General features: G+C 52.6%; 1 protein-coding gene across 6 annotated transcripts in view; it reads right to left on the bottom strand.

Moving 5' to 3' along the window:
* PIK3CD (phosphatidylinositol-4,5-bisphosphate 3-kinase catalytic subunit delta) overlaps positions 1-25600 on the bottom strand; it is a 70552-nt gene that overhangs the window by 30141 nt on the left and 14811 nt on the right. For 3 of the 6 annotated variants that reach the window (XM_055305099.1, XM_055305098.1, XM_055305094.1), the window contains exon 1: positions 22841-22920. The exons of 1 other annotated variant lie outside the window; for it this stretch is intronic. The gene's annotated coding sequence lies outside the window, so the exon portion shown is untranslated. Of the gene's footprint in view, positions 1-22840; positions 22921-25600 lie in introns of those variants that run through there. 2 more of the 6 variants (XM_055305096.1, XM_055305095.1) reach the window with 2 other exon arrangements.

The following is a 25600-nucleotide window of genomic DNA, read 5'->3' on the forward strand; positions in this document are numbered from 1 at the left end:
GCAAGGCTAGGGGGGCTTGAGGAGCAGGAAACTTAAATCATTTGCTTCTCCACAGCAAAAAGCCCATACTGGGAAGCCATTGGAAAAGGTGTCCATTCCAAGGATCCACTTCCAGAACCAAGCTAGAATTCTCACTGCTGAGAGCCTAATCCCTGGAAGGACACCCCATGGAGCCTGCTGCAGGAGCCCAGGAACAGGACCCTGTATGGTCTCTTCATTGGGCATCCAGGGGAGGATAGCCAGGACTTCCTAAGGGAAATGAGAGGTCAGCGCCAGGGGTGAAGGAAGAAATAACTTCCATCGCTGACCAAGGAGTTAAGAGCACAAACCCCAGCAATTCAGTCACAGGGAAATAAGACATGGTTATAGAGAAAGCACTTGCAAAAGGAGGAAAGACAAAGCAGAATGCACGATGGAGATGGAGCCGAGGGAAGGAAGAGTTAGGGAAGGCAAGAAGGAATTCGTCCTCAGGAATTCAGGTCAGGAAACAGGGAGCTGGAGCAGAATTCACCAGAGGGCGGCCAAGGAGGAGGCTCTTCCCGGAGGAAGGTGCGTCTTCTGCTCCGGCCCTCACGCTGCCCAGGACCTCAGGATCTGGGTCGGCCGCCCTCTAGCCCTCTGGGTTCAAGGGCAAAGCTTGGGAAGCAATGCCAGGAATGGGCACAGCGCAGGATGCTCCGTCCCGAATCGGGGACAGGGGGAGGGGAGGATGCGCACGGCAACTGCTGGGTCCCTGACAAGTAAACAGCTTGCTCTGAACAGGCGCGTCCACGTCCAGAGCCCGGCTGAGGGCCCTGCTCATCCCATCAAGGGCGGCAGCGGGACACCCTGGATCCCCGCCCCCCCGGAGGCACAAAAGGGATGCACGGAGAGCAGGAGAGCAGGAGAGCACGAACCAGCCCACACCCGAGCATCACGACGCGAGCGCGACCCCCTGACTCGGCCTCCCCAGCCGGGTCCGGTCCGCCCCGACACGCGCGCGCCTCCCCCAGCCCCCACGTCCCTGGACCGACCGCCCCGGGCGGACAAAGCCCTGCGCCGGGCGGGGCGGGGTGAGCGCAGGGGGGCACTGGGACCCCGCAGACGCCCGCACAGGTGGGCTCCGTACCGGGTCGGTGCCGGGGGCGGGGCCCGATCTCCCTGGAGACGGTTGCCCAGGGGACGCGGCGGGCGGGTCCCGGAGCTACGCGAGCCTCCCGGCGGCGGCGCCGAGCCCGCGGGGGCCTGAGGGCAGGCCCGCGGCGCGGAGCCGGCGAGCCGGGCAGCGGCGGAGGGGCGCGGCCCGGGGCGGGGCCCGGACAGCGGGCCGGCGCGGGCGGGGCCGGGGGCGGGGCCGGGGGCGGGCCGCCGAGCGGGGGCGGGGCCAGGGCCAGGGCCCGCCGCGCCGCGCCGCGCCGCGGGCACCGTCGGCAAATTCCCGCGGCCCCAGCCAGGCGGAGTGTCTGAGCGCCGGCGACCGCGGGCTGCGCGGCGGCCGCAGCTGCAAATGCTTCCCGACCCCCGCTGCTCAGCCCCGGGCAGGTGGAGCGTGCGCCGGGAGCCAGGAGCCCCCCAGCCGCTGCGGGACCCCGGGCAGCGTGCGCACGCTGGCCCTGGGCCCCCTCCCGCCTCGTGACTGGAGAATACAAAGTAGTGTTTGCGAAGGGAGCGAGGGCTGGGGTCCCCCAAACCGCTCTCCCCTCCCGGGTTCCCGGGGAGTCACCGGAACCGCCAGGGCACTGGACCCCCGACACTGGTCCGGAGCCGGGGTCACCCTCAGAACTGGCCATCCGGGCTCTGAGCTCCCATCCAGTGTGCGGGCCGTTCCCCAGCCGCTGGGCCTTCCTTTCCATCGGGGTTCCCCGCACGGGTCGGATTCAGAAGGTAAATGGGTTTGCCGGGGACCTTCGCTAGTACCTCGGTTCATGACCACGAACTCCCGGCGCGCTGGCGGGCGCTGGTGCAATAACGCAGTGACCCTCTGCCCCGCACTGCACACGGCGCTCCAGGCAGTCCAAGCATCCGCCTGCGAGGTGCGTGCTGTTGCCCTCGGGGTGTCAGTGCGAACCCTGAAGCTCCGAGGGCAAGCAGCTGACCCCTCGCATGCACACAGGGCCGGGCGCAGAGCTAACCTCGGAACCGCCGTGGTTTGGTGCAGAACTGCTAGGCTTCTTGCCCTGCCGAGTCCCGTGCGGTGGCCCTCAGAATGTTCCTTGGGGTCCATAGCCCTAGACCTAAAGCTTTGCCACCGTGGAACGCAAGGGAAGGAGGGAGTGTGGGTTCAGAATCCACCCCCTGCCCGGGTGTCCCAGCGGGTGCGGAGGGCGTAGGGATGAGGAAAGTGGTTTGAGGACCACTCTGGTGGTCGTCTCGGCCTGCATCGAGGGTCCAGGTGAGGTGCCTCCCGCAGGGCCCGTCCATTCCGCCCCAGCGTTGCCCGGTGCAGGCGGGGAGGAAAAGGACACAAACAGCTTTAAGCTCCTGGACTCTTGAAGAAGCCTGGGATGACAGGACCCCGCCGCTGCGTTGTGGGGAGTCCCGCCACGCTCCCGCTGGGTGACCCTAGTGTCTCCGCCCCCAGCACCTGGCGACCCTGTCAGGGCTGTGGTCAGCATCCCTGGCATCTCAGGGCAGGAGGGGTCACCCCTCTCCATCGCAGCCCCGTATGTCACAGACATTCACACAAAGCAAACACTCCCATACACATTCACACACACACACACACACTCAGGCACAATTACGTAAGCTGACACACGTCAAGTCACACTCTCCCTCACATGCACTCAGACACAGATCAATGGCACACACGGATGCACTTTCACCAAGACACACCCCCCACACACAATTACATAAGCTGACACACGCTGACAGACACCGAGATCAGACACACACCCATCACGCACATTCACACACCAAGCCTCGCTCTACCACCTACTCGGTGCAGCGTGGCTGTCCACTTGGCAGGTGACATGGGCCTGCGCTGGAGGATCCTGGGCCACTGGATGCAGATCGCCCAGTGTGCCACCCGTTCCCCTCCAGGGCTGCACCCACTGGCTTCTTCTACTTTGCTCTTCACTCCTCCCCCCAGTCTGGGAAGGGGAACCGTGAGGCAGAAGACAGTCTGAAGGAGGTCTGGGTGGTGGAGGACTGGCCTCCAGCTGGGCGGTCCTTGACCCACAGGCAAGGAGTGTGGGGGTGCAGGGGTGGTGTGGGGTGGGGTGGAGGTGTAGTATGAGGATGATAAATAAGCTGCCAGGAGTCACGGCCCGACCTTGGATAGGCGGACTGAGCTGGGAGTTTTGACAGCCATCCTAGCTTGGGGTCAGTATCCCCAACAACCCCCAACTGGGGAAGGATAATGACTCCACACTGCTGATCCCATCCCCATCTCCCCATCTCCCCATCAGGGAGAGATTCTCCGTGGGCAGACAGGCTCCTGGGTTCCACTCCCCCATCCACACAGTGGGTGCCCTTCTCCTTAGGGGCCCAGTCCTACAGACTTGCCTTCCTTTCCAGCATGAAAGTCAAGTGCAAAGACAAGGTCCTTATCAGCAGGGGAACCCAATGACATGGCTTGGGGTCCAAACTGGGGGCGTCACGTACCATCTTCTCTGGAGCCCAGAGGAAAAGCCAGCATTCTTCAAAATGGCAGAAGCCACAAAAAGTCATCCTGCCTGTATTACAACCATGTACTGGAACCACACTAACAAATCCAGAAAGACACATAATGTAATAATTTGTTTGGGAGAGAATTAAGCGAATTAATACAGGTGAGTGGAAAGCCTCTAGAACAGTGTCGGGTGTGTACAGTAATTGCTCAAAAAGCGTTTGCTCTCACTGATGGGAAACATAAAGAGGTGGAGTGCTGTGCTCCACGATCAATTGGTGGCAGAGAGGAAAGGAATACCAAAGTGTCCGACTCCTGCCTCATTCAGGGCTCAGGAATGTTAAATCCTTTCTGAAATACAGATGAGGGCATAAATAAATTTGTTTAGTGACTAAATAAGTTTCACTCTTAGGAAATCAGAGTAAATAGAGAAATTAGATTCCCGCCCTTCTACTTGCTACAGCTAAAAGACTGGATCCTCTTTATAAGTTCCCAAGCAGGAAACCAGAGGAGCCTCTGCTCCCACGCCTGAGAACCCTTGCTTCAATCACCAGGCTCCAGAAGAGGGAAGCTTATCTGCTCCATTAGTCACACACCCCCCCTTCTCTCATGACACTTCCAGGTAACCTCACTGTGAGGAAATGTCAACTTCTCCCAGCTGCCCACCAAAATCCCAAACACCAGCCTTTCACATTTGGCACTCTGCACTGTAGGGGTTTATCACCTCCACCATGCCACTTTGGGATACTGAATATCTTGAATTAAAGGTATTTGAGAAACAGCAGTGCAAGAAGGACACTCTGAACCTCCTTTGTCCTCCTGAAAACAGGGGATAAATCTTGCTTGTGAAAAGTACCCCTCCCTGTAGGGGGCGGGGTGGGGGGGGTTGGGAGGGTAGAAGGCAGGCTTCTCACCAGAGACAGGAGATTTAGGGCCAAGAAGACCATATAAATACCGTTTTACTGGTGAATGCCATTCACCATTTTACTACCCAAAGCCCGAACCCCTTTGTCTTGTCAATCTTTCATGAATTTATTGTTTCTTTGTCTAAAAAGTATAAAGGTCGGACCCCTGGGTAGCTCAGTGGTTGAGTATCTGCTTTCAGCTCAGGGTGTGATCCCGGGGTCCTGGGATCGAGTCCCCTGAGGAGTCTGCTTCTCCCTCTGCCTGTGTCTCTGCCTCTCTCTGTGTGTCTCTCATGAATAAATAAAGTCTTTTTAAAAATAAAAAGTATAAAGTTTCCTGCTCTAGTGACTTCTTTGAATCTCGCATTTTTGTGGGGCTCCCATACTTTAGTGATTAAGTTTGTTTTTCTCACGATAATCTGTCTTTTTATCATGGGGTGGAGGGTTCTGAGCCAAGAATCTAGAAGGATAGAGGGGAATTTATTCTCCTGCCCTACAGCATTTTTAAGTGTGATCAGAGAAGATGCAGAGTAGAGTCGAGAACAGGAATGCTCCAGTCAGTAAAAATAAGATGCAACTAACAAGAAAAAAAAAACCAGCTAAATGTTTTTAATTCTTTTAGGGAAAACAGGAGGACTCTGGAAAATAATCCTCCTCAAAGGGGAGAGATAGCTTCCCCAGTTATTCATATAATCCCCCTATGGCTTTCTTCCCTTGATCTTTTTACTCTCCAGGCACACAGATGAGGGAGCCTAATTATAGGAGTGTCTGGCCCCTGTTCCCTGACATCTTCACATATTTCCATTAATCTCTGAGACTCTCACCCCCAGTTAATTCAAAAAGTGGCTCATCTGTAGTTAAAAAGCAAAGTTAATTAGAATTCGGAGCTTTTTTCTTTTTTCCTTTAGCCAAGTCTCCAAGCTTAGACAAAAAGTCTGCCTTAATTGAGACTTTCTGAGTTTGTGACCTGGGGTGGACAGGGGAACAGCAGAGGAAAAAAAAAAAATGATGCTCTTGTTCACAATGCTCACTCTCCCAAGTGTATACCAAAAGCACTCCTGCTTGCAGGGACTCTCGCAGAAGGTAGGAGCAGGAGCCCTGGGGTTAGAGCTGGATTTGGAGGAGTTGCCTAACCACTCCAGAGCGGTTTCCTCATCTGTGAAAGCGGGTGCCGGCACCCCGTGCCCAGCTCGGCCAGCGAGGCAAATGGCAATGGGACAGCATCTGGAAGGGGGCTTCCAGCCAGGACCTTGCAGCGGAGCATCCGGCGACACACTGCATTCTGCAACCGTTTCCTGCAGTCTTAGGTCTGTCCAATTCCAGAATGTGATCCTCATGGGAGGACACCACGTCTTAGACTTCTTTATAGCTTTTATAGAAGAAAAGCTATCCCTTGTTTGTGGAAAAGATCAATTGCGAATCCGTCCTGGGAGAAATCGGAGTAAGGGGGTAAAGGGACCAACAGGGCGTTCACTGTGAGTCACACATCAAGGCTCACGGAAGATACCCTGGGGACTCGCGAAACTGATCTGCTAGCCGCTCTGTGGGAAGCTTCTAAGTGTATTTGAGCCTAAAACTGCTTCTCACAACAAATATCCCTACTACTTTAGGGTTTGAGGCTCAGTTTTTTAATGCATGATACATGCTCATTTTAACAAGACCTGATCTGCCCCTCAAGACAGTCTCAAGGGCAATCGGGAAAGGTGTCTCCAGTGACTTCTGTGAGATGGTGCGATCCAGTGCCATGGTGGGGAATGTCAGACTCACTGGGATGGCTCCTGGGACTCATCTGCTCAACATCCTTCTGGACAACATGAATGAAAGGAAATCCAAAAGCTGGCTCATCAATTTGATAGGAATGCAAACAGAATTCACAAATACCTGGAAAATTGTCTGTAAAAAATCATCCTACGTGAAGTGGATAAATCTGGTGGCACCAAGTGCAATGTACATAATCACACGCCGCAGGGGCTCCTGGTGACTCAGTCAGTCGAGTGGCTGCCTTCAGCTCAGGTCATAATCTCAGGGCCCTGGGATAGAGACCCACATTGGGCTCCCTGTTCAGCGGGGAGTTGGCTTCTCCTTCTCCCTCTCTTTGTCTACCTGCAGCTCCCCCTGCTTCTGCTCGCGCGAGCTCTCTCTCTCTCCCTCTCTCTCTCTCCCCTCTCTCTCTCCTGTCAAATAAATAAATAAATAGGGCAGCCCAGGTGGCTCAGCAGCTTAGTGCCGCCTTCAGCCCAGGGCATGATCCTGGAGACCGGGGATGGAGTCCCACATCAGGCTCTCTGCATGGAGCCTGCTTCTCTCTGCCTGTGTCTCTGCCTCTGTGTGTGTGTGTGTGTGTGTGTGTGTGTCTTTCATGAATAAATAAATAAAATATTTTTAAAATAATAATAAATAAATAAATAATAAATAAATAAATAAAATCTTTTTTAAAATAATAATAATTACACACTACATTCCCTGGTTACAGATACAGGGCAGGGAAAGGTAGAAGAGGCCCAAGTGGAGCATGGAACCCACAGAACTCACAGCTGACCCAAGGCTCATTCAGAGGCAGCCTGGGGGGTGTTTTATGAACAAGCGGGCTGGGAGCTGACTATTGTCAGAGCCATTGTCCACATGAAACCATATCCAGTTACTTGCTCCTCCTGGTATTCACCCCTCCTTGCAGCTCCCCACCACATTATAGCAGGATGGGTCTGTGTGACCCAAAGAATCTGGCAGTGATGGCAGGTCACCTTCAAGATCTGTCTCACACAGGGATCCCTGGGTGGCTCAGCAGTTTAGCACTGCCTTTGGCCCAGGGCGCGATCCTGGAGTCCCGGGATCGAGTCCCACGTTGGGCTCCCAGCATGGAGCCTGCTTCTCCCTCCTCCTGTGTCTCTGCCTCTCTCTCTCTCTCTCTATCATGAATAAGTAAATAAATAAATGTTAAAAAAAAAAGGTATGACTCACAAAAACTATGCAACTTTAGTCTTCTGCTCCTTGTCTCTGTTCTCTTACTATGAGGTAAACCAGCTGCCATGTTGTAAGGCCACTCAAGCTGCCCCGTGAAGAAGCCCACATGGAGGGGGGTGCGCATGGAGATATCTGGCCATCAGCAGGACAGTCACAGAGATCTGCCAACAAACCGGCTCTAGACACGGGCAGCCCCAGCCGCTTCCAGATTCTGGACCCACAGAAACTGTGAGATGATAATTAGTGTTTGTTGTTTAAGCTGCTAAGTTTTGGGGTAATTTGTTACATGGCAATAGATAACTAATACACCATCCATGGCTGCTGTGTTCCTTGCTGTGTGGCCAAGCACCTGCTTCCTACAACAGATGCCCCATCAACACTTGTGACAGAGTAATAGATTGGTGTAAACCCCTCTACTGTAACTGTATGAGTCAGACGTGTTTCTAAAGAAAAGGCAACAGGCTGAGTGCAAGAAGCTGGCCACAAAAGACCACATCCTGTATGATTTCATTTACACAAAATGTCCAGAATAAGCAAGTCCATAGACATGGAAAGTAGATTCATGGTTGCCTAGGGCTGGGAAGACTGAGAAGTGGAGAGGGAGGGCTAATGGGTATGAGGTTTCTTATTAGAATGATGAAAATGTTCTAAAATCCATTCTGGTGAAAGTGGTACAACTCTGTGAATAATGAAAACCATGGAATTGTGTACATTAAGTGATATAGAAAGCTTGTTTTATTTATTTATTTTTATTTTTAAGATTTTATTTATTTATTCATGAGAGACACAGAGAGAGAGGCAGAGACATAGAGGGAGAAGCAAGCTCCTCACAGGGAGCCCGATGCAGGACTCAATCTCCAGACCCAGGATCACATCCTGAGCTGAAAGCAGATGCTCAACCACTGAGCCACCCATGTGTCCCAAAAGCTTGTTTTATTAAAAAAGGAGGAGGAGGGGCTCAGGCAAGGTCTCAAGTAGGGAGTGATACCTAGGGATGCCTACTATTGACAAGGCTGAGGAAAGGAAGTGGAGGGGTCTCCCCATGCTTGGGGCAGAGACCATGGTTCGAAGGTCACAGGATATAGCTAGCTAATCAATGCCTCGGGTGCCATAGTATGGGATGCTCGGGGCCAGCCACACAAACCCCTGCCCCCCACTTGGCAAAAGGAGGTTTGCCTGCTAATCTGGAAGACCCTGCCTGGTCTCAAGCTGCCTGGGGCCCAACATGCCAAGCCTGGACATGGTCCTGACTTCCCATCCTCCGTAAATGACGCCACCCACCCATGACGTACGCCCACCTCTCCTAGGCCCTTCCACCTGCCCCAGCCAAGGCTCTTCAACACAGAAGGGAGGGCCACAAAGCCACAAGTTACAAGTGTCCCAAAGGTCAGTTGGCTCCATAAATGAGCTGACCTTACAAGAGAGGGTCACCAAATGATCCAGGTAAGTCAGTCCTTGCTGAAAGCACCCCCAAAAGGAGCAGTGAATTTAAGACAAAAGAAAAGATTTAGGGGCAGCCCCGGTGACGCAGTGGTTTAGCGCTGCAGCCCAGGGCGTGATCCTGGAGACTCGGGATTAAGTCCCGCATCGGGCTCCCTGCGTGGTGCCTGCTTCTCCCTCTGCCTGTGTCTCTGCCTCTCTCTCTCTAGCTGTGTCTCTATGAATAAATAAATAAAATCTTTTAAAAAAGAAAAGATTTAAACAGCACAGAGTAGGGGATCCCTGGGTGGCCGGCGGTTTAGCGCCTGCCTTTGGCCCAGGGCATGATCCTGGAGTCCCTGGATCGAGTCCCACTTCGGGCTCCCGGCATGGAGCCTGCTTCTCCCTCTGCCTGTGTCTCTGCCTCTCTCTCAGTCTGTATCTCTCATGAATAAATAAATAAAATCGTTTAAAATAAATAAATAAATAATTTAAAAGACCCCCAAATAGTTAATATCTTTCAAAACTGCAAATTCTACTTCCCTCTTCTGTCCTGACCTCCTAAACTAATTACACACACACACACACACACACACACACACACACACACACGGGGGAGGGCAGTGGAGATGGGTCCCCTTCTCAGTAGTCTCAGCTAGGGGGATCCCTGGGTGGCATAGCGGTTTGGCGCCTGCCTTTGGCCCAGGGTGCGATCCTGGAGACCCAGGATCGAATCCCACATCGGGCTCCCGGTGCATGGAGCCTACTTTTCCCTCTGCCTGTGTCTCTGCCTCTCTCTGTGTGTGTGACTATCATAAATAAATAAAAATTTAAAAAAATAGTCTCAGCTAGGGATGCCTGGGTGGCTTAGCGGTTGGGCACCTACTTTTGGCCCAGGGCATGTTCCTGGAGTCCTGGGATTGAGTCCCGCATTGGGCTCCCTGCATGGGGCCTGCTTCTCCCTCTGCCTCTGTCTCTGCCTCTCTCTCTGTGTGTCTCTCATGAATAAATAAATAAAATCTTAAAAAAAAAGTCTCAGCTAAGTGGTCGTTTGCCCCATTCTCCTGGGTCTGGCTCTGCAGCTGGCTGCCTACCCAGGCACTCAACACTACACTTCCCCATCGGCCATGGGCTTACATGGCCTCCTCCCCTCCTGTTCTCATGAGACCCCAGATCTGCACACAACTTGTAAGTGTTGGAGACAACACACAGTGCCCTGAACACCTTCCACCACCCGTCATCTGGTCGCTCTCTTCCTAGCAAGTGCCCCGTGTCACCTCCTTCCCCTCCTTCCTGTGCCAGAGCAGGTCTCCGGGCCACTTCTGCCCCTGGGAGCTCTGGGGCTAAGCTCAGACTCTGTCCAGAACAACAGCTTTGCATGGCTCATGAGACAGCAGCGCCCATCCCTGGGCACCTGCCATCAGCCGGCAAAGTCTAGGTGCTTCGTGTCTCTGCTCATTCATTCACCACGCCAAGCCCCTAGGGCAGGCCTTCTGTTTGTAAAGGAGGAGAGCGGGACGCGGGGCAGGACCACTGACTGAGAAAGGCAGACTAGAACCCAGGCTGACTCCAGGGGCTGCTCCCCTTGCCCCGAATGTCACCTCTCCTGGGTCTGTGCAAAGGAGCTGGATCTGGGCCCCTGGCTGAAGAGACACCAGAGTCCTGCTGCCCTGATTCAGTCACCCAGCAACTTGAGGGCTCTCAGACGGACTTCCCGGAAAAGGTTCACGAGTTGGGCAAGGAGGGGATGAGATTTCAGATGCCAGGCCCTGCTTCCTGGGGACAGAGGCGGGGAATGGGCAGGCGGGGCTGGGGTTGGGTACCAAAGCCGCAGCCTCCTGGCCTGTCTGTAGTGGACCAGAGCCCACGGTCCCAGCTCTACCAGAGGTGCAGGACCTGCAAGGACAGGGAAGGCGGGATGCCTGGGTGGCTCAGTGGTTGAGCGTGTGCCTTCGGCTCAGGGTGTGGTCCTGGTCCCAGGATCGAGTCCCACGTCGCATCGGGCTCCCCTCAGGCAGCCTGCCTCTCCCTCTGCCTAGGTCTCTGCTTCTCTCTGTGTCTCTCATGAATCAATAAATAAAACATTTTTTAAAAAAATTATCAGACAAAGAAATAGCACGGTTAACAAAGGCGGTGATGAGCTGGCTGATGGGGAAGCTCCAAAGGAGGAACGCTTGCTGATTGGATCCACAGAAAAAGAAAAAGAAACTGATCCGGATGCCTCCCTTCTAGGGCTGGTGGTGCCTGTTCTCAGTGCGAGGGCCTCTGAATTTCAGCCGGGAGTTCTGACCCGCCTCTGGCCCCTGCCCTGTAGTCCTTCCCATCCCTCCAACCTACCCGACCTCTCCCAGCAGAATCTGGAGTGAATTGTGCTTTCCGACCCCTCTCGAACACATTCTGGCTGATGGCCTCAGTGTGATGAGCCTGGGGGCCAGCAGGCTTCTCCTCGGGGCACTGACACGCCTGGTCCCAGTCCTTGGCCGCTAATAAGAATTGGCTGTGCAGGATCCCTGGGTGGCGCAGCGGTTTGGCGCCTGCCTTTGGCCCAGGGCGCGATCCTGGAGACCTGGGATCGAATCCCATATCGGGCTCCCGGTGCATGGAGCCTGCTTCTCCCTCTGCCTGTGTCTCTGCCTCTCTCTCTCTCTATCATAAATAAATGAATTTTTTTAAAAAAATTTTTAAAAAAAGAATTGGCTGTGCTTGTACCCACATAAGCTCATGCTAGTTGCTCACCTTAGTGATCACACAGTGTAGAAGAGAAGAAATATGGGTGTGTAAGAAAAGAGCTGTTTCCATGACAACAAAGCACAATGCTTTAGAAACCCAATAAAGAAGAGCCACTAACACAAACTTTCATTGCAGTGGAATGGCCAAGGCATGAGAAAGTCTGGGGAGAAAGAGCAAAGTTTGACAGGCCCATTCCCTGCAGGAGACCTTCTGCAAAAATGACCAGCCTACTCAGGCTGAAGCCCTTGGCCTTCCATCCAGGCCAAGGACTGGCATCTGGTCAGTGGACCAAGATATATGTATGCATTTTAGGTTAAAATGTGTGGGTTTGAGGGATAGCATTTTATTTTATTCTTTAAATTTCTTTTTTGAAGTAGACTCCGTGCCCAACATGGGGCTTCAACTCATGACCCTAAGATGAAGACTTGAGCTGAGATTGAGTTGGAGGCTTACCTGACTGAGCCACCCAGGAGCCCCTGGATTTGAGGGGTAGCATTTTAATACTCTCTACACAAACCAGAGTTTCAGTGACTCAACCAACAAATCACAGAGGGAACAAAGGGTTCCTATTAAACTATGCATTTCTTGTCATGATTGCAGCTAATCATCCTTCACACTGTTTTGCCCCAATCCACACTTTCAAACTACAGTGGGAGATGCTGTCCTAAGAGTAGCAGAAGACACAGAAAAAATACAAACATCTTCCCAGAGTATCCATCTGACTCAATGTTTAGGGGGAAATATGCCTCATAGTAAAATAAACACGAGCTTATCATGGAATAGAATGTAAAATTAACATTAGTGTTAAAAATAAAACTGGAAGCTTCAAAGTGAGGTCACGGCTGGAGCGGGCTGCTGTGGCCAGGATTGCACATCCCAATCCCCTGCAGGAGACACGCGGTCCATGAGGGTCAAGGTTGCCACCAGCTGCCAACCGTTCCCCTAGCTACTTTCCCACAAACCCACAGCACAAGGGCTCCTGGCACGGCTGCCTCCAAGGCAGCTCGCCTACTTGGTAGCCCGACTCACGGCTGCCACTCACAAATGACAGGTGTCTGACCCAGTGTGTCCACTGCCACAGCCAAGGTCACCAGATGGCAGGCCTCACTGGCAAGCGGCTCTTACCTGCCAGGCCAGGCCAGGTGGGCTAGCCCAGGGGCTGCTCCTGCCACCCATCTCCCTGCACTTCCTGCAGGGCAGAAGGAAGGAAAGGCCCAGAGAGATCTCACCCCCTCGTTCCTTTGCTCTTGTTCCTCAGGTTCCTTTAGATGCTGAAGGGTTAGAAAAAGCTGGGAAAAACAAAGCTTTGGGACTTGACACATCTAAGAAGAGCAGATAACAAAGGACTTGTCCTTGATAACAAAGGACAAAGCCATTCCGACCTTTACCTATAAAATGGTAGCATTTATTGCCACCTGCTCTGTGCCTTCCACACGGGTCAGTCCCGGAAGGGTCAAGTAAGATGATGAGTGGAGAGACAATCTGTGACAGAGAACCCATCACTCGAAATCCATTTGCTCCCACAACGTGGGCTACAAGGATTCATTCATCCAATGGCAAAAGTAGCCATGTTTGGAGAGCCTGTTACTTGCGACAGGTTTTTCCTTATTTCTTTTTTTTTTTTAAGATAGATTTATTTATTTATTTATTTATTTATTTATTTATTTATGATAGACATAGAGAGAGAGAGAGAGAGGCAGAGACACAGGAGGAGGGAGAAGCAGGCTCCATGCCAGGAACCCGACGTGGGACTCGATCCTGGGACCCCAGGATCGCACCTTGGGCCAAAGGCAGGCGCCAAACCACTGAGCCACCCAGGGATCCCCCGGTTTTTCCTTATTTCTAATCTTCGCGATAATCCAGGAAAAGAAGTACTTGTTTTTCAGAAAAAAACTTGGAGACTCAGAGAGGGAAAGTCATCATGTGTCTACCATCAGAGACAAGACCTGAACTTTCATCTCATTCTAAAGTTCTGGCTTTTTTTTTTAAGATTTTTATTTATTTATTCATGAGATGATAGATAGATAGATAGATAGATAGATAGACAGATAGATGATAGACAGGCAGAGACGCAGGCAGAGGGAGAAGCAGGCTCCATGCAGGAAGCCTGACGTGGGACTCGATCCCAGGTCTCCAGGATCAGGCCCTGGGCTGAAGGCAGCAGCGCCAAACCGCTGAGCCACCCAGTATGCCCGCTTTTTTTTTTTTTTTTAAGATTTTATTTAGTCATGGATACCTGGGTGTCTCAGCAGTTAAGCACGTCTGTCTTAGGCTCAGGGCATGATCCTGGAGTACCAGGATTGAGTCCCACATCAGGCTCCCTGAATGGAGCCTGCTTCTCCCTCTGCCTGTGTCTCTGCCTCTCTCTGGGTCTCTTATGAATAAATAAATAAATAAAATATATTTTTAAAATATTTTATTTTTTCATTTGAGAGAGAGAAAGAGAGAGAGCACGAGAAGGAGGAGAAGGAGGAGGGACAAGCAGACTCCCCACTGAGCAGGGATCTCCAAGTGGGACTCGATCCCAGGACCCTGGGATCATGACTTGAGCTAAAGGCAGATGCTTCACCATCTGAGCTACCCAGGTGCCCCAAAGTTCTGGCTTCTGACACTAACATTCAGCTTCCTTTCAGCCCATTCTTGAAACGCTGTGCCTTGCGCCATGCTTCCCACTGGAAATATGAAGCCACACACGTCTTGAGAAACTACCACATTTTCAATGTGCTGCTGCATTTAATTTTTAAAAAGCCCACAATTCGTCACTGCTTCCCAACTGACAGCAGATGGACTATTTTACTCAAATATTCACCACACCACACAACAGGAAGCAAACATTCGGGACCCAGGCCCAGGAACCACCAGAAGCGGGAGGCATGGTCTTGCTCGTCCTTTCATTGGCTCTGAACATAGAGACAGGTGACGGGGAAAGTTTGGGTTTTCTATGTTTTCCCCCAAAAGAAACTTCTTGAGAAGAGGTTGAGAGTCAGAGCCCAGTTTCATTAACCTCCCCCTCAGACCTGGGTCGGCAGCAGCAGAGAATGCACGCAGTAGGCATGCACAAGCATGCACAAGCATGCACAAGCGTGTACGAGTGCTGTGTGTTCCACCGACATCCCCCTCCCCCAGGGCTGCCCAACGTCTCCCGGAGAGGGAAGTGCCTCCCACCCTCCTCCAAGGGGCTGTAAAAGCTGGCTTTGTGGGCAGCGACCCATGCTGGCACCAAAGCCCAGAGGTCCCGCCCTTGAAATGCCTGCCTCAGTTTCCCAAACTGTTTGAAGGAGCATCTGGATATCAGTAGTGGAACAGCCAGCCACCAGTATGAACTCTGGACTCAATCATTAGGGTGGCTTTATCTGCCATCTGCACGCTATGGAGGCTGCAGGACTGCAGGAAATAGGGTCCTGGAGAAACAGCCCTGTTGGGCCCTTGGGCTTCTGGGCACCCCGTCGAAGCTCTTCTCATCTCCCAGGGAGGTAAAGCATCCCCTGGCATCTGCTTGCCTCAGAGAGGCTTATGCCCAAATCCAGCCAGACAGTCAAGGACGCTGCCCACTTCACCAGAAGGCAGCTATCAGCTCCCTCCTAGGACCGTCTGTGTTTATAGCAGGAAACTGATCCCTGTGCTTAACCTAAATCCCTTCAGCGTAAGTGTGTACTGTCTCCCCTAGATGAAACAAGATGAATCTTGATGGCGAATGGAGACTTGTTAACTTAAATTAGAATAACAGTAAGAACAATAACAGCTAATATTTCCTGGCTGCCAACTATGTGCTAGCTAATGTTCATTATCTAATTTAATCTTTTTTTTTTAAGATTTTATTTATTTATGAGAGACACAGAGACATAGGCAGAGGGAGAGGCAGGCTCCATGCAGGGAGCCCGAAGTGGGACCCGGGTCTCCAGGATCACGCCCCCGGCTGCAGGCGGCGCTAAACTGCTGCACCACCAGGGCTGCCCTCTCATTTAATCTTTGTTTTGTTTTTTTGTTTTTTTTTTTAATTTTTAAATTTTTATTTATTTATGATAGTCACACACAGAGAGAGAGAGAGGCAGAGACACAGGCAGAGGGAGAAGCAGGCTCCATGCACCGGGAGCCCGACGTGGGATTCGATCCCGGGTCTCCAGGATCGCGCCCTGGGCCAAAGGCAGGCGCCAAACCACTGCGCCACCCAGGGATCCCCCTCTCATTTAATCTTTGACACAATCCTATGAATAGGTCGCATTAGCTTCATTTTACAGAAGAGGAAACCAAGGATCAGAGAAGGTAAGTAATCTAGTCAAGGTCACACAGCTGGCAAATGGGGAAGCTAAGGTTTTTGATCTGAATCCATCTGATTCCAGAGTTCAGGGGTTTAAATGCTGTATTACACTGCAGCAAACCCCAGGTTATACACACGGCCAGAGCCAAAAAGGAAGCTATTTAACCTCATTAGCAATAAGAGAAACACGTTTCAGATGATTGATTACCTTTGGGGCCTATGAGTAAAACATGTTTTCCCAATATTATTCAATGTTAGTGAGCATGTGGGGAAACTATTATGTATCATCGGGATAAATTGGTCCAGTCTTTCTTGGTAAACCATTTAGCAGGAAGAGCCATCAAAATATTCAATGTCTTTAATGCAATAATTCTTTTCTTTTTCAAAGATTTATTTATTTAGGGGCACCTGGGTGGCTCAGCAGTTGAGCATCTGCCTTTGGCTCAGGGGTTGATCCCAGGATCCTGGGATTGAGTCCCACATCGGGCTCCTCACAGGGAGCCTGCTTATCCCTCTGCCTCTATGTGTCTCTCATGAATAAATAAATAAAATCTTTTTTAAAAAGATATTTTTTTATTTATTTGAGAGAGAAAGAGCTTGCACACAAGTGGGAGGGGCAGAGGGAAGGGGAGAGAGAATCTCAAGCAGACTACATGCTGAGCGTGGAGCCTGACATGGGGCTTGATCCCATGACGCTAAGATCATGACCTGAAGCAAAACCAAGAGTTGGATGTTTAACCAATGGAACCACCCAGGTGCCCTGATATAATAACTCTCAAATATGAGAAAATGTCAATGACAGTATTTTGAGTCTCATGTGCATATGTGTGTGTATGTGTTTACACACAACAACATAAATGTCCCACAATGGAGGATGCTTGGTATAACGATGGTGTTCCTTCGACACTTACAATGCCACTGAGAAGGATGGCTGGGTTGTGAAGCAAAGAGGAAACATGCCAATGAGCCAACATTAAGTGAATAAAGCAAACTACAGAAGTCCAGCCTTGCTCCTCAAACAATTAAGCATAGGAATACCAACCATATGATCCAGCAATTCCACTTCTGGGTATGCATCCAAAATAATTCAAAGTAAGAACCTGAACAAATATTTGTATACCCGTGTTCACAGCAGTATCATTCCTAATAGCCAAAAGACAGAAGCAATCTAAGTGTCCATGGACAGATGAGTGGATAGACAACACGTGGCATATACACACCATGGAACATTATTCAGTCTTAAAAAGGAAGCCTGTTTTGACATGTGTCACAACAGGGATGAACCTTTGAGGATGTTATGCAAAGTGAAATAAGCCAGTCACAAAAGGACAAACGTTGTATGATTCCACTAATAAGGTACAGATAGCAGTCAGATTCATAGAGACGGAAAATAGAATGGTGGTTGCCAGATGGCGGGGGTAGAGAGAAAAATTGCTTAATGGGGACGGAGTTTCAATTTTGCAAGATGAAAAAGTTCTGGAGATGGCAGTGCTGGTTGCACAACAGTGTGAATGTGCTAAATGCCACAGAACTGTATATTATGATCAAGATGGTAAATTTTTTCATGGATATTTTACAACTGAAACACAAAAATTAATATAAAACCCCCCACATGCTTACTAGGTACAACTATGTCAAATGTGTACCCCCCAAAGTGGGAAAGATACTCAAATTGGGAGTGGCTGTGTTGGGATAATGGGATAATGATACTTACGGATCACCCACTATGCACCAGCTCCATTTTTTTAATAAAGATTTTATTTATTCATTCATGAGAGACACACAGAGAGAGGCAGAGATACAGGCAGAGGGAGAAGCAGGCCCTTTGCAGGGAGCCCAATGTGAGACTCGACCCCAAGACTGGGGAATCAGGACCTGAGCGGAAGGCAGACGTTCAACCACTGAGCCACCCGGGTGCCCCTGCACCAGCTCCTTTATAGGCATTGCATGTTTTGCCATGTGGCTGTGTGTCTGGCACTAAACATGTGACAACATATGAAATCTTACAGGATGATGGTATTACTCTACCAGTGCTATAGCTGGGGATTCTGAGACTCAGGAGGGTTATGTGATTTGCCAGAGGGCACTCAGCAGATAAAAAGAGGTTGAGGGCAGCCGAGGTTTAGCCCCGCCTTCAGCCCAGAGTGTGGTCCTGGAGACCCGGGATCGAATCCCAGTCGGGCTCCCTGCATGGAGCCTGCTTCTCCCTCTGCCTGTGTCTCTGCCTCTCCCTCTCTCTGTGTCTCTCATGAATAAATAAATAAAATCTTAAGAAAAAGAAAAAAGAAAGAAAACCCAGTCCAAAGACAGGACTTCTTCCCTGCAACACTCCCACCACCACCTCCGTACCCCACCCCACCACCCTTAAGTGACTTTTCAAAGTTGCAATAACAGGGCTATGACCTTGCTTCCCTATTGATAAGAAAATACTTCTCCCAGATTTCACAACCAAAGCAAAGCATAGCAATGCACACATACCCCGCTCCAGCCTGGGGGGTGAGGGTGGGGAGGGGGAGGGGTGGCAGGAGAGGGGCCCCACCCCCCAGAGAGCCCTGGAGCACTCCTTAATTGCACCCTCCTGTCCCAGGAGCTCCTGATCCGTCTCAGCACCCATCCCACAGCCAGGGCCCCTTGGGTGGCCAGGCAGAAGCAACAACAAAACTGAGCCCTGCTCCCACCTCTAGAGGAGGCGGGGAGCGGCTCAACAGAGGAAACTCCAAAATGAGAGGTGCTCTGTGGCCCCAGACAGAGGGTGGGGGGAGCCCTGGCTGGGAGGGGCCCTGAGCAGAGTTCTTGAAGAGGGAAGATCAGGAGGGAGACTGGAGGACAGCCAGGAGGCGGAGGCATTTCTGCAGGTGCAGAACTTAGTCTGCAGGTAGCCCCTTCCAGCTTGGAAGTTGTCTTTTGTGCTCTTGGGACCCTGGGGAGGGGGACTGCCAGTTTACAAAGCTGGAGATAGGAGAGGAAGGGTAGACACTAGGAAGCAGCAGCCCAGGGCCCAGACCCAGGGGACAGCTGGTTTCCTGCAAAGATAACTGTGTTCAACACCTTCCCAGCAGCCACTGAAAGAAACGTGCTCCTGTCCATCTGCCGCAGACTGAATGGTGGCCCCAAAAGGATGTGCCCTAGTCTCGACCCTCGGAACCTGTGAATTATTTGGGAAAACCATTATCCAGAGAAAGGATCTCCACAGATGTAATTAAGGATGGACCCTAAATCCAATAAGTGTCCATTAAGAAACAGCAGAAAGATACAGACACAGACAAGAAGAGGGAGCAGAGAGTAGGGTGGTGTGGCCTCAGAGCCACCTGAGCTGGGAGAGGCAGGAAGGATTCTTCCCGAGGCCTGACTGACACCTTGACTTGGGACTTCTGAGCTCCAGGACTGTGAGAGAATACATTTTTTGCTGCTCTAAGCCACAAAATTTGTGGTGGTTTGTTACGGCGGCGGCCCGAGGCAACAAACACAGCATCATTCCGGGACCGAAGCCTGAGCCAGGCAGTTCGCTCCCTCCCCGGCGGCTGTTCCTCAAGTTAACCACCCACTCCCCACTCTCCTGGCATTTTCTCTAAGTGGAGAAAGCATTTCCCTCAAAGTGAGTGAAACCGAAGCTAACTGAAATGCCACTCTAGAAATGCCACACCCATTACTACAAGCACTCTCCCTCTTGGCCCAGAAAGTAGGCGGCCTTGGGAAGCACCCATTTCTAGGAGACATCCTGAGCCTCATCAGAGGGAGCCAGGTTAGCACCCTTGGGGAAGGAGTGTATGTAGGGGGAGCGGTTCTCACAGGCACACAAACCAGGGCAGCTGGAGCTTTCACTGCACCAACCTCAGACCCCAGGGACTCTGCTGCCCCCAGGGAGGGTGAGAGTGGGCCATATTTTGCCATATTTTGGTAGGACCCACAGAAAGTCACAGTGTGTGTCTGCTAGGAAAGAGTGAGGAGGAAGGTTCCTGGGTTTTTAATTTTTCTTTTTTTCCATCTTGAAACTGGCAGCATTTCTGATATGATTGTGGGGGATTTCCACCAACCAAATTAAAGAAAATTCAGTTTTAGAGAGAAGTTTTGCAACCCTTGTCATTTATGAAACACTGGCCATGACACAAATAGGAGAAGTCTCCCTCTCCTCCTGACAAGTCAGGCTTCTGCCATCGTGTAGCTGGTGGTCAATGACTACATACCTCCGCCATCAGACAGGGCGGCACTCCCGGATCCTCCTGGGGCACATCGCTCTGGACATGCCCTTCCAACAGCTTTGCTGGTAAACATGATTGTCCCCTGGGGAGTGGCTCAAAGAGCTCTTCTAAGATCCCATGGTAAAGAAACATTTGGTGGGGCCCCACGACCCATCACCAGACCCACAGAAGCAGCTGGCTTCTGAGAGGGAGGAGACTGCTCTCTAAACAAAAATTGTTCTGAAAAATAAGCCAGCCAAAGGGGAATTGCCTCATGAGTTGCACATTCACTTCTCCCTTTAACTCCCTTTAACTGTGCAATTGAAGAAAAACAAGGTGAAGCAGGAACTGACCCCTCACACCCCCGTTCATATCCCCATGAACTCCCTGGACAAAACAGTGTTGAGAGCACAGGCGAACGAGGCCCAAGGTTGGTCTCTAGTTTCAGGCGGACTGTCTGTGTTTCGTAAGATGCCGATCCACCCACCTGGGGAGGGGGCTGGTACCCTCCCTGCCTGCCTGCCTTGTTCTTAGCACAGCCCCTGGGAGGGGATCTCAATAAATACTCGTTAGATGTTAGGGGTAGTGAAGCAAGAGAAAAGTCCTGGTGGAAGGGGACCATTGGCGTGGCCAGGAGTACCTCAGGGGCACTTGCCCTAATTCCAGAAACATCTATATATGCAGAGCGGCCAGCACTGTTTCCAAACATGGGCAGAGGAGGTGGGGGCAGTGGGGCTCAGAAAGAGGTAAGCTGGGATGTCTCAGAACAGGCAACGCCAAGGTTTCAAGAGCACCACTCCCATTTCGCCTCCCAGAGTGTCTTTCATCACTTGCAGGAGTTTGTGAAAGCAGCAAAATAACCAACCTCAGCATGTGCTAGGCAGTGTTCTCATGAGGCAGAATGGATGGAATCCTGAAGTCAAAAAATCAAACCACAGCAGGGCGTGGAAATGCTGAAGCGTGGGCAAACTTCTGCTCTAAAGAGCAGAAGAGAAAGTTCTATTCCCATCTCTTTGTGTTTGGTGGCAGCTTCCTTAATCAGAAGATTCTTTATCTACACTTAATCACCCCGGTCAAACCTGATGGTTAACAGGGGATTATCAAGGTGGGTCCCTTAGAGGCTGCATCTCTGAAAGGCCATCCGAGATTCCCCATGCCCAGGCCAAGAGAACTATTAGAAAATGTTCTCCTTAATCTGCAAACCACAGCACCTACAGATGACCCAACGCTTCAGTGCGGGGGGGGGGGGGGGGGGGGGTTCTGGATCAGCTACTTGCAAATTGTGTGGGTCGCGAGTTATTTAACTTTTCTGGGCCTTTTAGTTTCCTCCACTGGAAAATGGAGACATCATTCAGCTCCTATGACTGTTCAACTGAAAACATGTATGTAAAAAGGTCGATCCTTTGCCTGTGTGTGTGTGTGGGGGGGAGTCCCAAGGGTACCATTCATTCACTTGGCAAGAACACCAAGGCACTGCCAGGGGCTCCAACAGTCCTCTCTCCTGCAAGTGAGCGGTGGGATGAATCCTCCGTTTCAAGGTCCCTTTGGAGTAGCGAACTTTCCCCTCCCACCTATGCACACACACACACACACACACACACACACACACCCCGAGTGCACACTTCCCGCATCCACCCGCGACTGCACAGCACATTTGGGGGCGGGGGGGGCGCGATGGGGCTTTCTGCCCCAGGAGTGCAGGTGAAGCAGCTCCACTGGATATTCTGTTGGGGTCCGAGACCCTCAGCTCTCTACCTTCAGGGGACCTGAACGAAGTGAAAGCTGCTCGGTCATTCGAGGACTCCCGAGGGCTCCAACCGCAGTTCCCCGAGCGTGCCGGGAACCAGGTCTGGTACGGGGACCGCCAGCCTGGGCCGCCCCGGGCGCCCGACCCCAGTCCCAGAGATCCCATCCCGACCCTCGTCCCGTCCGGAGCGTACTTTTCGGGGCCTCCCGTCTGTCTTTTCCTGGCCCTATGGACCCCAGCTCCCACCCGGGCGGAGCATCGGCCGCTGGGTGCTCCCGCATCCCGGTCCCCACCAAAGGTCTCCTTGTTTCCCCTCTCCTAGATTTCAGGCAGGGAGCAGAGAAGGACGCCTAAATAAAAACAGGAAACCCGATTTAAAAAAAGATGAAGCCTCACTGTGGCTGAATTACGGGTAAGAGTATTAAAAAGAAGGGGGGAAAAAAGAGTCCGGAAATGCAAAGCTGGAGGCGGTTTTGCCGCCGTAACCCGGGCTCAGCCGCAGATCCGGGGGCAGGTCTCCGCCCGCGGCTGCAGTAAACACGCGGCGAGCGGCGCCCGAGGCCCGGGGCCCCCAGGCGCGCCGGGAGGGGCCAGAGGGGGGCGCCCGGCAGACTCGGCTTGGGCCGCTCCCCGCCCGGTCCCCGCTGGCCGCGCCGCCGACGGCGCGCACCCTCCGCCCGCGCCAGGGCGGGAGCCCGGAGCCGCACAGCGAGCGGGAGCGCGGCCGGAGCGCACCCTCTGCCGGCTCGCCCGCGCTCGGGGCAGGGCGCACGCGGCCGAGCACCGCCGGGCTCCACGCCCGCCGCTGGGAGCGCAGCCCGGGCCCGCCGAGCCGGGGACTGCCGGTCGCAGGGGAGCCGTGCGCGCCCAGGTCCCGGGGCCTCCCCGGGAGGGCGCCCCTTGCAGCGCTCGCCAGATGCGGAGACGCACCCGGCCAGGGCGCGCCGCTTGTGGGCACCCGGAGACGCCCGCGAGCCGGCCCCCGAGTCCCCGAAGCCCCGGGTCCCGGGGCTCTCTTCCCCACCTCCCCAGACGCAGCCAGAGGCGAGCGCTTACCGGTCCCGGCGCGGTTGGCAGGGGCTGGGCGGCTCGGCCCGGCGGCCGCTAGGAGCTATAGGGCGCTGGGCGCGAGTGAGCCTCGAGGGAGGGAGGCGGGGCGCGCTGGGGGCGCCCCGCCTGCTGACAGCCCGCACACTCCACTTCCCACTTTGTTTCCTTTTTACTTGCAACAGGAAAAACAACAGGTCCTCCTGCCGCCCGCCAGCCCCCCCACCCCCCACCCCGTCCTCTCCACCCCCCCAAATCCGCACCCCGTCTGCGGCTGGAGGAGCAGCATCCCAGGTGTCTGGAAGCTGCATCTTGCCCTTCTTCAAAACAAGTTTTCTTTTTATACAAAGAAAAACAACCAAATAAAGGTCCTAAAGCCCATAAAACCCCCCACGCTTTCCACGTTCACACACCAAGAATTTCCACAGTGGCCAGAGAAAGGTTGGAGGGCGGGAGAGGGAGGCGGTGGCTTCAGTTCTAGGCACCCGAGCAGTGCTCCCAGCGCCAAGAGTGGAGTAGCTGGGCTGGAGGGAGGGTAACGGAGGCCCAAGGTGCAAAGTCCCATGGGCTCAGCCCTGGAGCAAAGCCATGGCCTCTAAGCCCAGGCGAGTCAAGAACAAAGAGGGGTTGTGGGATTAGCCAGGTTCCAATAGTAGCTTCAAACCCTTCTAGGGTGTGATGGCCAAAGAATCAGTTGCTTAGACAATGACTTAAGGACCCTCCCCAATCGGGTCTGGGAAGTAAAACACCTGTTGTTCCCCTTGGAGATATGAGGAACCTGAGGTTTCAGAAGGGCTCTTTCTACCCAAGCAATACCCCGGCCTCCCGGGACCAGCATGGGCCCAGCTCTGGCTGCAGCAAAGAGAGGACCAGAGACTTCCCTTTGCAGCCAGGAAAGGGGACAGCATGAGGAAAGACCCGTTGGTTACTCAATGCTTCCAGTGTTCTGAGATCTAGGCTGCTGGCTCTCTGGACTCTCAACAGGACGCCGGTGGAGGAGCCACAAGGGCCCATATTGTCCCTTTAAGAAAGAATGTTGGGACACTTAGGTGGCTCAGCAGTTTGGCGCCTGCCTTTCGCCCTGCCTGGGATGTGATCTTGGAGTTCCAGCATCGGGTTCCACGTCCGGCTCCCTGCATGGAGCCTGCTTCCCCCTCTGCCTATGTCTCTGCCTCTCTCTGTGTGTCTCTCATGAATGAATAAATAAATAAAACCTTAAAAAAGAAAAAGAAAAAATGTTGGGTCTGTCCCCAGGAATGTACCCTATAATATCCTTCCCAACAAATCATCGGAGGCTCACAGCCCAGGCCATCCTACCCCAGGTCCATCTCACTGTCCTCGGCAGAAGTCTCCAGCCCACTCCAGGGAGATACATCCAAGAGCCAGAAGAGAAATGGACACATCAGAGAGAAAATCTGATGGCAGGGTAGGCAGCCGGCCTGAGGTCTCCGACACCCGTCCCAGCCCTGCTTTTGCTAGTTTGCAATTTAAACAATTTACTCCCTGGCTTTCAGAGTTCCGTGGAAGAAGCCATCAGGTGAGGAATGCTTTTGCATCATTCAGAAGCACTCTTCAGGGCAGCCCTGGTGGCGCAGTGGTTTAGCGCTGCCTGCAGCCCAGGGTGTGATCCTGGAGACCCTGGATCGAGTCCCACGTCAGGCTCTTTGTATGATGCCTGCCTCTCTCTGTGTGTGTCTATCATGAATAAATAAATAAAATTTAAAAAAAAGAACTGTTTTTTTTTTTAAAGCACTCTTCAGTGAATATCTGAGGACAGCCATTCACGTCATTCTTTGTAATGTGTGACACGGGGAACCAAGGTGTGCCAAATGCTCAGATACGCTCCTCATATTGTTAACTCCTGTCCCTAAAACAGCCTCCCAAGGGATATCTTATCCCCACTTTACAGATTAGAAAACCGAGGCTCTGGAAGGTTTAATCATTTGGGGGCCGCACAGTGTCTAACTGCTCCTCTGACCATGGCATGCTGCCTATGCCCCAGTCCTAGAAGTTTCACTTTCCTGAAAACCCAGCACATTTCCTTTTTGAGACCAGCACCATACAGACGTATCTCCCTCTGTTGTTGCCTGGGGTGCCAGGAGATGGACGCCGACCATAACATCGAGCACAGTCATCACTGTCCCTTGTCTCTCAAGTTCCCGATAGACTTGCCTTCTGCCTTCCTCTCTATGGTTTCTGATCTCTCTTTCTTGCTTTATTTTTAACTGCTGTCATGTGTGTTTGGAGGAAGCTACTTCAAGTTCCCTTTGAACTGTAAACAAAATAGACTAGCCATGGTGGAGAATTTATAGCAGTCCTAGGAGAAAAGGAGCATCTTAGCCGCCTGGAAGACAAGGCCTTATCACTCACATGACCCCCTGAAGGGGAAATCCTTCCGCCCCATTTTATGGAAGAGGAAGAAGAGGTCTCGGTTATTAAAGGAGCTGCTGGTCGGTGGAGAACAGGCTCGGGTAGGCAGGCGGCAGGAGCGCGCACAGGCCTCCAGACCTGTTTCCTTCTGCTGCTTCTCCTGCAGAACTTCCCCTCCAAAAGCCATCCAGCGTCTGCAGCTTCTCGCGGATGCAGTAAGCGTCTTTGTTCGACCTTGAGTGGCTTCACCACTGACACCCACACATGCCCACAAGCAGGGTTAACTCAGGGCAGCCAGAAGCCAAGCTCAGAAGCCTGAGGAGCCCACTTCCTCAGCCGCTCCACGGAGGACTCAGGGCACCTGCCTGCCTGGCCCATCCTGGCAGGAAGCTCACTTTG

The sequence above is a fragment of the Nyctereutes procyonoides genome, unplaced genomic scaffold (genome assembly GCF_905146905.1).
Source record: "Nyctereutes procyonoides isolate TBG_1078 unplaced genomic scaffold, NYPRO_anot_genome, whole genome shotgun sequence".
NCBI lineage: Eukaryota > Metazoa > Chordata > Mammalia > Carnivora > Canidae > Nyctereutes > Nyctereutes procyonoides.